Source organism: Arachis ipaensis, chromosome B5 (assembly GCF_059453495.1).
Source record: "Arachis ipaensis isolate K30076 ecotype BB chromosome B5, ASM5945349v1, whole genome shotgun sequence".
Classification (NCBI taxonomy): Eukaryota; Viridiplantae; Streptophyta; class Magnoliopsida; order Fabales; family Fabaceae; genus Arachis; species Arachis ipaensis.
In genome coordinates, this window is record NC_142440.1 from 100,046,849 (window position 1) to 100,061,861 (window position 15,013).

The window sequence follows — 15,013 nt, forward strand, 5'->3', positions numbered from 1 at the left end:
TTTCTAAGATAACTACTCAATTGGATGAAGATTGAAAGCTTTCTAGTAAAATCAAGAGAAAAGAGAGAAGAAGGATAATGAAAACTATTATTGATCCATCAAATTAAAACAGAGCTCCCTAACCCAATGAAAGGGGTTTAGTTGTTCATAGCTCTGGGAATGAAAAGCATAGATGGAGAGTACATTCTGAGAATTAAACTAAAAGTTGCAGAGAAAGTAAAAAACAGAGAGTAATTCTAATAATGCCAAAAGCTCCCTTCTAGTTCAAAGCTCTCCCTATTTATACTATTCTGATCTTCTAGTTGGCTATTCAAGTCTTGGATATGGGCCTTTGGATCTTGAGTTGAAGCAGTTATCTTCTTCAGTGGGCTTAGCTTTACTTGCAGAGAGAAAGTGTGAAGTAGGCAGGGATTCTAGCTTAGGACGTTAGTGGCGTTAACGTTAAGTGAAAGTGTGGGTTCGAGAACATTAGTGATAATCACCCTTTTCACTAACGTTCCTAACCCAAGGATGCTCCACGTTAACTTCAACGTTAGTGGCATCAACGTGACCACTAACGTTGCCTCTTGGTCCTTCGCACACGTTATTGGGACTTACTTTTTCCAATAATGTTGAGAATCCTCCTTTCTCCCTACATTAGAGTTCACGTTAGTGTGGCTAACGTGACCTTTAACGTAGGCTTACCACATCTTCGAGAACGTTAGTGACACTTACCTTTGTCACTAACGTTCCAAAATGCCCCTACTTCCCACGTTAGAGTTCACGTTAACTAGGTTAACGTGGCTTCTAACGTGGTATTGCTAGCCATCTCCAATGTTAGTGACAAAGGTGAGTGTCACTAACGTTGGCTCATCATCCCTTTTACTCACGTTAGCTTCCACGTTAATGTAGTTAACGTGGCTTATAGTGGCTCATCCCAACGTTAGTGACAAAGGTGAGTGTCACTAACGTTGGCGATTCTTTGCTCCCTCCACGTTAGAGTCCACGTTAACTGAGTTAACATGGTAACTAACGTGGCTCAAAGTGGCTTAGCTCAACGTTAGAGACAAAGGTGAGTGTCACTAACGTTGGTCATTCTTTTGTTTCCCCATGTTAGAGTCCACGTTAACTGAGTTAACGTGGCCAATATGAGCTTGGTCCAACATTAGTGACAAAGGTGAGTGTCACTAACGTTGGCTTCATTTTCTTCTTCCACGTTAACTACCACGTTAATGTAGTTAATGTGGCAATTAACGTGGGCTATGATGGCTTCGAGGACGTTATTGGCGATTACTTTTCTCATTAACGTTGCAAGCTAGCTCCCCTTCCACGTTAGAGGTCACGTTAGTTAGACTAATGTGGCTGCTAACGTGGTTCTTCCTTGCTTCCTTTGTCCTGAAATCAAGCAATAAAGTGCATCAAAGTTCTTGTCCAAGTTATGAGACATGCATCATCCAATTTGTCATTCAATTCATGCATAATTCTCATGAATTTATATTAAAATCACAATGTTAGCTTGAATCAAGATGTAAGTGAAATTCTACCCAAAACTTGCTTATTTCCTAAGAAAGTGCATGAAAGTACCCTAAAACCATAAAGAAAAAGTCAGTGAAACTGGCCAAAATGCCCTGGCATCACATGGCTAATGGCCAGCCAAGGTTTAGACTTTGCTCATCAAAATGCCCTGGCACTCGCGAGTTTGAAGCTCATCACAGTCATCCCTTCCCAGATCCCACTCGAAATACCACAGACAAGGTTTAGACTTTTTGGATCTCAAGAATGACCGCCAATGATTCTAGCCTATACCACGAAGGTTTTAATCTTAGATTAGAAACCCAAGAGATACACATTCAAGCTTGATTGCATGTAGAACGGAAGTGGTTGTCAAGCTTGATTGCATTGTAGAGCTCGATGCGCTGGACGCGTAGCCGCAAACGGTGCGGCGATCAGAGCTCGGATGAAGAAGTTATGGTGGATGGAAGTGGGAGTTAGGGTTTTGGTCTTTACCTTCCTCTCTCCATGGCTGCTGGAACGAAATGAAGAATGGAAGGGAAGTGATGAGCTGAAACTCATTTAAGTAATAGGTCCGGTTGGGCCCACGGGCTCGGTTTGGACCCGGTTCGACCAATTCGGCCCGTTCAGTCCAATCTTGGGCCAAATTCTTTGAAATTAGTGTCAAAATTCTCGTTTTGATGAGCTCTATCCTAATTTAATATAAAATTTACATTTTTAATTTCCTTTATTAAAATATAATTTATTGACTAATTATTTGCTAATTTTACGGGGTTTACACAAACAAAGACTAACATAAAATTAAAGAAAACATAATTTAAATGAATACTTCAGAATATAATAAGATCTATAAAAAAAATTATTTATCACCACTGGTTAAATACTTGTTGACTTCTAATTATGATATTCTGACTTATGGTCATAGAAGTGCATAATTAACAAAAAAGATAAAAAATTACAACGTTGGATTTTATGACATGTTAATAATCGGAGTACAAGTTGAATTCCCGTGCCATCATGAAGAATGATGCCAGCACAGAAAATAGCAGAACTGCATTAGCAGGTGAAAGAAAGAAAGATCAGACTGAAAATATTAATTTCTTTTTGATATATGTCACTAACGTGCCTGTTCTGCGTTTTTCTATTATTTTTAAGAAATTTATTTTATTTTTTTGTTAATATATCATTCACTATTCAAATTTATTAGATAAGTATTTTTTTATTTTAATGTTGACATGACTTTATTTATAATTAAAATTACTATAAACCAAAATATAATTCTAAGAATAATGATAATAATATTATTCTTATTCAAAAACAGTATATATAAACCAAAATACATGTCTTATTTAAATAATTGTTCCGTACAGAGAAGAGTTCATGAGATAAAGAAGGAGTGATAAACCACTATTTTATGGTTTATCTTGTGCTAATTTGGATGGTTTTTATCAATTCTTTGCTCACTTATTCATATAATTCGCATCGTTTTACAATTTCTTCCTAATTCTGTGATATAGTTGAAAACATGTTTCCTAGACCTTTAAACTGTTAATTTTAATTATCCTTTATTACCATTCGATGTCGTGATCCGTGTGTTGAGTGTTTTCAGGCTTTATAGGGCAGGAATGGCTTAGAGGATGGAAAGGAAACATGCAAACGTGGAAGGAACGTGAAAATTGAAGTTTTGAGAAGCTAGCAGCGACGCGCACGCATGGTCGACGTGCACGCGTAACTAGCGCAGAAGACGAGCGACGCATACGCGTGGAAAGGAATTTCGCCAAATGACGCGCAATTTCTTGGGAGATGACCCGAGGTTTAAATACTTTGGTTATCAATTTTTTTAGGGGCTTGTTACTTGTGACAACAAAATTTTTGTACGAAAGGATTCTTTGTTGGTTTAGAAACTATACTTTTAACGAGGATTTATCTGTCAATTTCTTTACTAGCAAAAATCCGTTCGTCAAAATGGCGCCGTTGCCAGGGAATTGCAAACATGTGCCCTATTATTGATTATTGTAAATATTTACTTTTTGCTTGTTTATTTGTTTTTGTTTTTAATTTTTATTAGCTACTATGAATTCTCTCCCCTGTCGCTATGAGTTTGGTTCCAATTATGTTGTGGGGAATGGACGCTATAATGAGAACATGCATCGAGGTTGAAACAATCAAAGATGGGAGGAGCCACAAGGATTTGATCAACCCTCTTGGCAACACCCCCCCCCAATGCACTATGACCAACAACCATACTATGATGCATCCCTAGACAATGGTTATGGTGGACCCCTTCGTGACAACCAACCTCCACTACATTACCATGGTCAAGAGTCATTCCGAGGTGCGTACCAAGATGATGGATATGGTGGACCCCCTTGTAGTTACCAACGAGCCCCATCATATGCTTATGAACTACCTCCTCAACATAGTTTTGAACCACCATACTCACAAGCCCCTTTCCACCATTCACCTTCATATGACCCTAACCCTTATCCACCATACCAACCACCTCTATATCCACCATGTCTATATCTATCAACCCAAGAGCCTTATGTCCCTAATCGTGTTGCCTAAGAGAAGCAAGAGTCAAGGGATCGTCTCAAGAAAACAGTGGACCAATTTCATGCAGCCTGGTGCACGAAATTGTGATCATCAACAATGGCGCCAAAGACTTGGTACTCTCAAACGTGAATCACACTTTGTCACAACTTCGTACAACTAACTAGCAAGTGACTGGGTCATCCAAGTAATAAACCTTACGTGAGTAAGGGTCGATCCCACGGAGATTGTCGGCTTGAAGCAAGCTATGGTCACCTTGTAAATCTCAGTCAGGTGGATTCAAATGGTTATAGAGAATTGATAATTAAAACATAATTAAAATATAAACTAGGATAGAGATACTTATTTAATTCATTGGTGAGAATTTCAGATAAGCGTATAGAGATGCTTTCGTTCCTCCTGAACCTCTGCTTTCCTGCTGTCTTCATCCAATCATTCCTACTCCTTTCCATGGCAAGCTGTATATTGGGCATCACCGTTGTCAATGGCTACATCCCGTCCTCTCTGTGAAAATGGTCCAATGCGCTGTCACTGCATGGCTAATCATCTGTCGGTTCTCCATCATACTGGAATAGGATTTACTATCCTTTTGCGTCTGTCACTACGCCCAGCACTCGCGAGTTTGAAGCTCGTCACAGCCATGCCTTCCCGAATCCTACTCGGAATACCACAGACAAGGTTTAGACTTTTCGGGTCTCAGGAATGGCCGTCCATGGGTTCTAACTTATACCACGAAGACTCTAATATCTCGGACTCGGTCCCCTGTATTAGATATCTAAGAGATACTCATTCTATCTCATCTTCATGTAGAACGGAAGTAGTTGTCAGGCACGTGTTCATAAGTGAGAATGGTGATGAGCGTCACATAATCATCACATTCATCATGTTCTTGGGTGCGAATGAATATCTTAGAATAGGAATAAGTTTGAATTGAATAGAAAAACAATAGTACTTTGCATTAATACTCGAGGAACAGCAGAGCTCCACACCTTAATCTATGGTGTGTAGAAACTCTACCGTTGAAAATACATAAGAATAAGGTCTAGGCATGGCCGAGAGGCCAGCCTCCATGATCCCAGAACTAAATGTCCGAAGATGATAAAATACAATAGTAAAAAGTCCTATTTATACTAAACTAGTTACTAGGATTTACAGAAATGAGTAAATGATGCAGAAATCCACTTCCGGGGCCCACTTGGCGTGTGCTTGGGTTGAGCATTGAGCTTTACACATGTAGAGGCTTCTCTTGGAGTTGAACGCCAGTTTGTAACCTGTTTCTGGCGTTTAACTCCACTTTGCAACCTGTTTCTGGCATTTAACTCCAGAATGCAACATGGAACTGGCGTTGAACGCCAGTTTGCGTCATCTAAAATCGGGCAAAGTATGGACTATTATATATTGCTGGAAAGCCCTGGATGTCTACTTTCCAACGAAATTGAGAGCGTGCCATTTGGAGTTTTGTAGCTCCAGAAAATCCACTTTGAGTACAGGGAGGTCAGAATCCAACAGCATCTGCAGTCCTTCTTCAACCTCTGAATCTGATTTTTGCTCAAGTCCCTCAATTTCAGCTAGAAATTACCTGAAATCACAGAAAAACACACAAACTCATAGTAAAGTACAGAAATGTGATTTTTATTTAAAAACTAATAAAAATATACTGAAAACTAACTAAATCATACTGAAAACTATGTAAAAACAATGCCAAAAAGTGTATAAATTATTCGCTCATCACAGCCCTTCATCAATTGGAGCAAGCGATAAATGGATTTGCTTCCCAATGTTTGGACACTCAAGGAACCCCCATAGCTTCATGTGGAGAATCTAATGAAGAATGTAGCATGAAAGAGACACTAGAAACTCCGGTGGACAGTGAGAAGCATGACTTTGTACTGGAACAAGTGGAGGAAGCCATAATTATCAAAGAAGAAGAAGTGGTTGAAGACCTAGGAGATGCTGAACTTCCATGGGAATCGAGAGTTATAGAGAATTCCACCAAAAAGTTTGAAATTGATGTTGAGGAGGATAGTGCACAACCTCCAAGGCATGTACCTTATGAAGAATTGGACGGAAAAGATCCGAAAGCAAGTTCCCTTGGTGATGATGATCATAAATCAAGCTATCCTAGTGATGAACTTGCATCCACAATTCAACCCCTTGAGTTTGAAGAAACTTCCCCAAGCGAATATGAAGATGATGTGGAGGTAGAATTTTCTCAACCTCCAACTTATGACTTGAGTGATGGGAAAGAAGTAGAAGATTTTGATCAAGATGCGGTTGTAGTTGAAGAGGTTTGCAAGGAGGTGGAAGAATTCACAGAAGAGCACAAGGGAATGGAGCTTGCAAAACCATTGGAAACACCTCCCCCAACGCCATCACCATCTATTCCTTCATTCAAGTGGGTAAATCTTTCATTTCTAAGCTTAATTAGCCCAACTGAATATGCTTTGCTTGAGACGGATGGGCAACTTAGAGCCCTTTGTGGCTATAAGAGTAAGAGGGAGATGGTTAGTGGTAAGAGTTGTCATGCAAGGTTCAATACGATTGCATGCTCCAAATTGAAGTACCAGGATTGGTGTAGAGCTCGATTGAATGGGTCTAGGAGGCTGTTTGGATGTCTCAGTGAGAATTCTAATTACTCATCACCCAAGTGGAAAAATAATGATCAACAAGAAGACGGGTGCAAAAGCAAGGTTTGGGACCCCAGAATTCATTCTAGCAATCAACACTCTTGGGGCCTTGTCACTTGCTTTAACTTGCTTGAAGGTTCTATGCAACTAATGTGGGATCCCGGAGGCTATTGGAATTACAAACACTGGTGAGGATTCCTAGATGAGTTCAAGCACAAGCCTCCATGACAAGGAGCTCACCAAATGTCCAACTTAAGGACTTTAACTAAAAGTGCTAGGTGGGAGACAACCCACCATGGTATGATCGTTCTTTTTCAGTCTTAGTTTTATTTTTGTTTTGTTTTATTGTTAGTTTTATTTTATTCGATTTTTCTTAGTGTTCATTCATAATGTCTGCATCAGCATCTGCAATCTGCATTCTGCATTTTGCATTTAAAAAAAAAGCCACACCACGCGTGCGCGTAGGCCACGCGTGGGCGTTGATCCCAAATCGGCGTCTCCATCCAACGACCTGAAAGTTGTGATGGAATCGTGCGGCTGGTATGCTATAGGCACAATTTGGCCCACACGTAAGCATCAATTTCATTTTAGCACACCACGCGCGGGCGTGCATGACGCGCACGCATCGCATGAAAATTCTAGCCCCCTCAATTTGAACAGAGAGTTGCGCCAAAACGACGCTGGAGTCATGCGTTTAGCACCATTTCGGTTGACACGTACGCGTACTTCACGCGTACGCGTCATCTTCATTTATCCCTTTTCACGCGTTCGCATCGAAGATGCTTACGCGTCGATGCACTTTTTGCCCATCCACACCCAGGCGTGATCTACGCGTACGCGTGGATTTCATTTTATAACTCCCCCTGACGCGAAAACCCTAACTCGCGTCATTTACCCCTCCCCTCCTCAATGTTTCAATTCCTTTCTTCCCTCCATAACCACCACTCACCCTCACCACAATCACCTTCGCGCAGCCACCACCACCGCCGACGACCCCGACCGCCGCCGACACAGCCCCTCCCTCTCCCTCATTTCTTCTTCTCTTATTCTTCTTATTCCCCTTCTCAACCCCCTGTCTTCACCAAGCCGCCGCGGACAGCAGCACTGTCGCCGTGCCACCATTACCTCGCCGCCGTGCCACTCCTCTCTCCCTTCCTTTCTGATTCTAAGTAATATTCCTTCCCTAGGTTTCCATGTCTCCACCCCTGCATTTCAATTTCATTTTCTATTTACTTAAGTCCGTTTGCATATTTAATTTTTGTTCAAATTAGGATAGTTAGAATTCAATGTTCTTAGTGGATTTTAGGTAGTTAGGTAGCTAGGTTGTGGTTAGAGGATTCTAGGTCTGATAAGTGCCCCGTTCCTGCTGTTTGAATTATCTGATTTTCCCAATTGCTTTGTTGTTGATGTTGCTGGCTTGTTGTTTCATTGCTAATTGATACTGTTTTGCTTCATGACGTCAATTCACATAAGTTGAATTTGTTACTGCTGATTGAATTTGTTGCTCTGAGTTCATATGCCATGCTGATTGCTACTTTTTTGCTGAACTGCCTTGACTCTATCTGAACTGAGTTTTTGCTATTTATTTTTCCGGGAATGTTCCTTTTACTGCCGAAATGCTGCTCAATTTTTCTGAAAAAGCTGTTTTACTTACCTCTTACTCATGAATTGACTTTAGTGCTTTTGACATTGCGATTTACTTGGTTTACACCAAAGCCATTTCATGAGATGCTGGGCCGGCATTTCCTTCCAATTGGTTCCCTTCTTAATTGACTTACATTGTTGATGATTCTATTTCTATTTGTGCTTTCTTTACTACCTGTTTCATCATTAATAATCCACATTCTTTGCTTGAGTGTGAGTTACTTGTTCTTCAATCTTGTGAACTTCTGTTAGCTAGGAACTACAGTACCATGCCACTAATTTTAACTTACCTTTTTAACTTTGGACTTCATTGACTTCCTAACTTTTCTCTTCGTTTTACACTAACTCTTTTCAACCCCTTTAAAGGCATGTTGATTGATGTTTCTTGCTAAAACAAGCATTCTGAATTTTATTTAATAGATTATTAGATTGTGATTTCTGATTGGTTTCTTTAATTCCTTCCTTGCATCTAGTCCAAATTTTTATATCTTTATGACTCACTTCTTGCTTTAGCTTTCGTTCCTTTTTTCCCTATCCACTGCTTGTTATGCTTGCCCATTAATTGCCTATTTATTTCCCTGCTTTATTTGTTAATCTGTATCCTAGAATTTCTGTTTTTTAGGATGTCTGATCTAAAAGGAAAGGGTAAGGCTAAGGCCACCACAGGTAAGAGGAAAAGAGGCCAGTCCTCTATGGCTCTTTCAGATATTCTTGGGGATGATTCCTGGCATGAGAAGAACTTCACTCCATAGGAAAAAGAAGATCAACTAGTGCCTGCGACTGATCCAATCAAGTTTGCAAATCACTACTGTAAACTGAAATATCAGGTCTTTGCGGATAAGAGGCACCTATATTTGGAAAAGACCCTCAGAATACCAACTGAATTACAACAGTACACTACAGAGCAGATCAAACAGAGAGGCTGATTCTTTCTAGAGAGGAATTTGACTGAGGTTAATGCATCCTGTGTCTGGGAATTCTACTGCAACTATTACAAGACGACCCTGGATGCAGTACAGCTAAGAGGGAAAAAGATTTTGGTTACTGAGGAGGCCATTGAAGATATCCTCCATTTCCAGCCTAAATCAAATGAGCCAGATGGTTATCAGAAGGCTGAGGAATCCATGAGGTTTCTGAGCTTTGACTAGGATGCTATGAGGCGCACCATAGCCATTGATCCTGTTGTTCCCTGGGCTATGGGTAAGTCGACGGTAAATCCAAAGGGCATCAAGATTATCTATCTTAATGATAAGGCTCGGCTATAGCAGCAAATCCTGAGCAACTATGTTATGCCGAGCACTTACGAGACAGAGGTGCCAGCTGCTATGATCATTCTCATCTGGTGCGTTATGGAAGGCAAGGACCTGTACCTTCCACGGTTCATCAGGCAGTACATGGCTAGGGTTCATGTTCGAGGCACTCTGCCATTCTCCTATCTGATTACCCAGATGGCCCGCCGAGCTGAGGTACCTTGGAAGCTTGAGGATGAGAAGCCACCAGCTGCCGAATGCAAAATGATTATTCCACATGGCAAGCGGTTTGAAGCTTTAGGCTACAGACCACCATCTCTTACTGCCTCCACTGACGTGGCCACATCCTCTGCAGCACCTTCAGTGCCTGCTGCACCTCCCACATCCACAGAACCCTCACCCGCTTCCCAGCCCATCTACCACCTAGTGCACCGACTCTTTGAGCGCCTGGATCAGATGGAGCGCCGCAACCAGCAGCGTTATGAGCAGTCTGAGCATCGCAGTAAGCGACGCTATGAACATCTGAAGCTAATGATCAGGTCGGGACATACTGACATCCCTCCGAGCCTGACACACCATCGGAGCCCTCTGAGGAGGAGGCTGAATAGCAGGAAGAGGATGCACAGGCAGAGGATCAGCACCAGGAGCCCCAGCACGAGGAGCCTCAACTTGAGCAGTCTGTAGAGCCACAAGCCCCTACACAGCCAGAGCCCACAGAGCCAGCAGCAGCACACCCTTCAGGAGGTGACGACCTTTCACACCCGGCTTGATTGAGCATCGAGGACGATGCTATGATATAAGTGTGGGGAGATCGCCATCTCTGGCGGATCTTATTTTGGTGAACTATTTTAGACTTTTTCATCCTATTTTGCTTCATTTTTGTATTTTTATTTTATTTTATTTTATTTTATCTTATTTTCCTTTCAGTGCTTGCACATTTTCTTTTACTGTATTTCTGTTTATTTCTACTTTATTATATTTTGTACTTTGGGCTGTATATATCTTAGATATTTAGCTTGAATTGCACTCTTAGTTTATTAGTTGTGATATAGAAAAATATGGATTATTAAGTTTAATTTACCCTTTTTAGCATATGAGAATTTGGTATTGATTGAAAATAGGGAGTAAACTAGAAAATATTTAGTTTTTCATAATCACAACAATCCACTTAGTATATATATAGTAATAAATGTTGGTCAATTGATGACATTTTCAAGAAATATATTTATTTTTAGGAAAGGCATTTAAAGATTCATATTTATTTGAGTTGAAACTTTTTATTTTTACTTGCATGATATACATGACTGATATATGATTTTTGAGCCAAAGAACACACAACCCGTAAGTTTTTGAGCTTAATTGCATGATTACACTATTTAGCCATAATATTGCATTCTTGTGTGTTTCTTCACTATGAGTGCAGACTTTACTTTGTTCCTTTCTATATGTCCAATGTTTAGTGTATTTACATGCTTGCATATGATTGAGCCCATTATTTGATTTTTGGTCACTTATCCCAAATAGCCTATCCTTTCAATCACCTTTGTTAGCCACCTTGAGCCTTTTAATTCCCATTTATTCTGTATTTTACCACATAACTAGCCTTAAGCAGAAAAAAATTAATTACTCCAAATTGAATCTTTGGTTAGCTTAAGATAGAGATTGTGTATCAATTAAGTGTGGGGAACCGTCTGAACTTGGGTTGATAAAAAAGTGTTGAATTGACAAGATATTTGGAATTTGGGTGCATGCTCATGTGAGACCAAAATAATTAAAATACCATATGCATTGATATGTTATGCTTATTTTCATGAAAAAAAAATTTCCTATAATTAAATAAATAAATAAGGGGACAAAATTACCCCAGTATTAAGTTTAATAAAAGATCAATGCATATGTGATAGAATTAAAGATAATTTGGTACATGATTGTGTGACGCAAAAGTGGGAATTATGGGTAGCTAGGCATGAATTTTAGAGTTACATAGAGTGTATGTATGTTAGGTGAGGACTTAGACTAATCAGAGATTCAATTTATAGCTCACTTGGCCATACATATATCCTCACCATTGCCTTAACCCCATTACAACCTTAAAAAGACCTCATGATGTTTGTATTTGTACATTAAATATTTGTTGATTGGTTAGATGAAGAACAAAGTTTTAGAAAGCATGATTAGAAGAGATTTGAGTGGTTTAACCCCAAACACTGAGTGACTAGAGTGTATATACAATTTCAGTGAGGGTTCAATGGCTCATTTCCATATGTCCATGTTTGATAATTACTTGTCTTGCAAGTTTGTGAACCCTTTTGATTAATTCAATTCAATTGGGAATGTGTTTTAATATGACTTAGTCCTTGGTTGTGCATATATGATTCCTTGAAAATCTGACTCAAGTTGACCACATATATGCTTATATATATATATAGATATACTGAGACTAGAATTGCATGATGCATGTAGGTAGCTTGCATTTAGATAGATTGCATTGCATAAGTTTCACCATTCTGCCTTCACTCTTTTTCAGTTTCCCCTGAGTTGAGCATGAGGATATGCTAATGTTTAAGTGTGGGGAGATTGATAAACCACTATTTTATGGTTTATGTTGTGCTAATTTGAATGGTTTTTATCAATTCTTTGCTCACTTATTCATATAATTCGCATGATTTTACAATTCCTTCCTAATTCTGTGATATAGTTGAAAATATGTTTCCTAAGCCTTTAAACTATTAATTTTAATTATCCTTTATTACCATTCGATGCCGTGATTCGTGTGTTGAGTGTTTTCAGGCTTTATAGGGCAGGAATGACTTAGAGGATGCAAAGGAAACATGCAAAATTTGAAGGAACGTGAAAATTGAAATTTTGAGAAGCTGGCAGCGACGCGCACGCATGGACGACGCGCAGGCGTGCCTAGCACAGAAGACGAGCGACGCGTATGCGTGACTGACGCGTACGCGTGAAAAGGAATTTCGCCAAATGACGTGCACGCGTGACCTACGCGTAGGCGTGACATGCGCCACATGCAGAAAGTTGCAGAAAGCGCTGGGGGCAATTTTTGGGCTCCTTTTCGGCCCAATTCCAAGCCCGAGAACACAGAATAGAGGCTAGATAATGGGGGAATCAAACAACATTCATTCATTCATCAATTTACAACAATTTAGGTTTGAGATGTAGTTTCTAGAGAGAGAGGCTCTCTCCTCTCTCTAGGTTTTAGGATTTCTCTTAGTTTTAGGTTTATTTCTTCTCAATTCTAGGTTCAATGTTTCTTTAATTTAATTTCTCTTCTACTTTTATTTGTTCTAGCTTTCTAGTTTATTTATTTTCCTTGTTGATTACATTATGTTGACAATTTGGTTTATGAACTCCATGTTAGAATTGATTTTCTTATTTAATGCAATTTGAGGTATTTCATATTTATGATTTTAATTTAGCTTTTTACATTCTTAGCTTGAATTGATTAATTGGAGACACTTGAGTTATCAAACTCCTTTGTTGGTTGGTCTGGATCCCTAAAGCTAGTCTTTCCTTAGGAGTTGACTAGGACTTGAGGAATCAAGTTGATTAGTCCACTTGACTTTCCTTTATTTAGTAAGGGTTAACTAAGTGGGAGTAATGAACAATTCTCATCATAATTGATAAGGATAACTAGGATAGGATGTCCAGTTTTCATACCTTGCTAAGAGCTTTATTAGTTATTAATTTAATTCTTACAATTTACTTTTTCTTGTTCCTTATTCAAAAACCCAAAAAAAAAAAAGATAATCTTCCATAACCAATAATAAATTTATTAGGGTTTGTTACTTGTGACAACCAAATTTTTGTACGAAAGGATTCTTTGTTGGTTTGGAAACTATACTTTCAACGAGGATTTATTTGTGGATTTCTTTACTAGCAAAAATCCATTCGTCAAGGAGAATCAGAAAAAATAAAAAAATTTAAAAAGGGAGATTGTGGGAATAAAGAATTGAACAGAAGTTATACGTGAGTTTTTATAATTGTTAGTGAAATATGTTAGTGAAATAAGTAACTATAAAATAATTTTGAATTATGTTAGGAAGGTTAAAATAGAAAATAGAAAATTGGACACAAAATCCCATGTAGTGGCATTATATAATATTATAGATTAAAAATAACAATTATTTTTATGAAAAATCACTTAAACAAATGAATTGGATCATAAAATTACATAGATCTCCTAAAATAAAAGACATTACACGCATACTCTTATATGGTAGTAGTAAATCAAATTAACCAAATTCGAACTATTAGGATTTTGTATAAATTGAATAGATTTGATTCGATTTAGTAGATTTTGAACTCCATCCATGGTAAATCGAAACCATTGGCTTCGAATTACACCCATAGTTTTTGCCCCTAATAATTCGAATTGACTGGATCTAAATACAGCATTAGTAAATCGAATGAAGTTAGTTCAATTTATGTTGAATGAAATTAAAGCTAATGGTAAATCGAATCCACTAGCTTCAATTTAGTGTTTTTATGCCCATATAAGGAATTCAAATCCAGTTGCTTCGAATTACATTTCACCAATGCCCAAAAACCAAATTCAGAGAACATTTGTGACAAAAAAACCCTAGGATTAAAACCGTGAAAATGGAAGACGATCCTAGCCGTATCTATCGGTTAGACGGCATCATCCACATTGCTGGTTCCATCCACAAAGAGGTTAGTTTTCAAAATTTAATATTAATAATAGTTTGTGATGTTAAATGGCTTAGAATTTTATTATAATGCGCTATTGTGATTAAAGTATAAATGGGAGTTAGATTAGTTGTTTAGTGATTAACAATACTTAGTTAGAGTAATGATTAACTATATTAATAGTTTTTTAGGTGTTTAGGTAGGTTTCTAATGTTAGGTTAAATAGGCAGTAGAAATAAGGTAAAGATATAAATTAGTTTAAGTTTTTAGATTTAATATAATTCCTAAACATTAGGTTAAAGGGCTAGCAATTTAGTTAAAAATTTAAGTCATTTAAAATTTATTTAGTTTTGGTTGGTTAAATTTTTTAATAATTTAATTTAATTTAATTTATTTAGAATCAATACAATTTAATCCTTGTTAAATTATTTAGGATTAATTTATCAAATTATTTAATTTAGTTTAATTTTATCAAAAAATTAATAAAATTAAATTATCCTTGTCCACTTTAGGTGATTATTGATATAACCTGGATATCATTGTTGAAAAGAGTTTACACTATTTATTGGTCTTTTGGTGAATTGGTTTAATACTTGCGATGGTTCTAAAAGAAATTTTTTCATCGTGGTACAGGCACATCGATATATCACCAGCATGAGGAGGCAGCATGGTATGTTATTGGATGACAGGATTATACTATACCTGCACATGGCTAGCTTAGCCCACCTCGCGAGGCTCAACAATCACTGGTTTAGGTTGGATGAGCTGATGGTCAGTGCTTTT

The 15,013-nt window shown here is 38.2% G+C and overlaps 1 pseudogene; it reads left to right on the forward strand.

The window, feature by feature from the left end:
* The window catches only part of LOC148565146 (uncharacterized), a 47,848-nt pseudogene extending 38,385 nt beyond the window's left edge, over positions 1-9,463 (forward strand).
* The last annotated feature ends 5,550 nt before the right edge of the window (positions 9,464-15,013 follow it).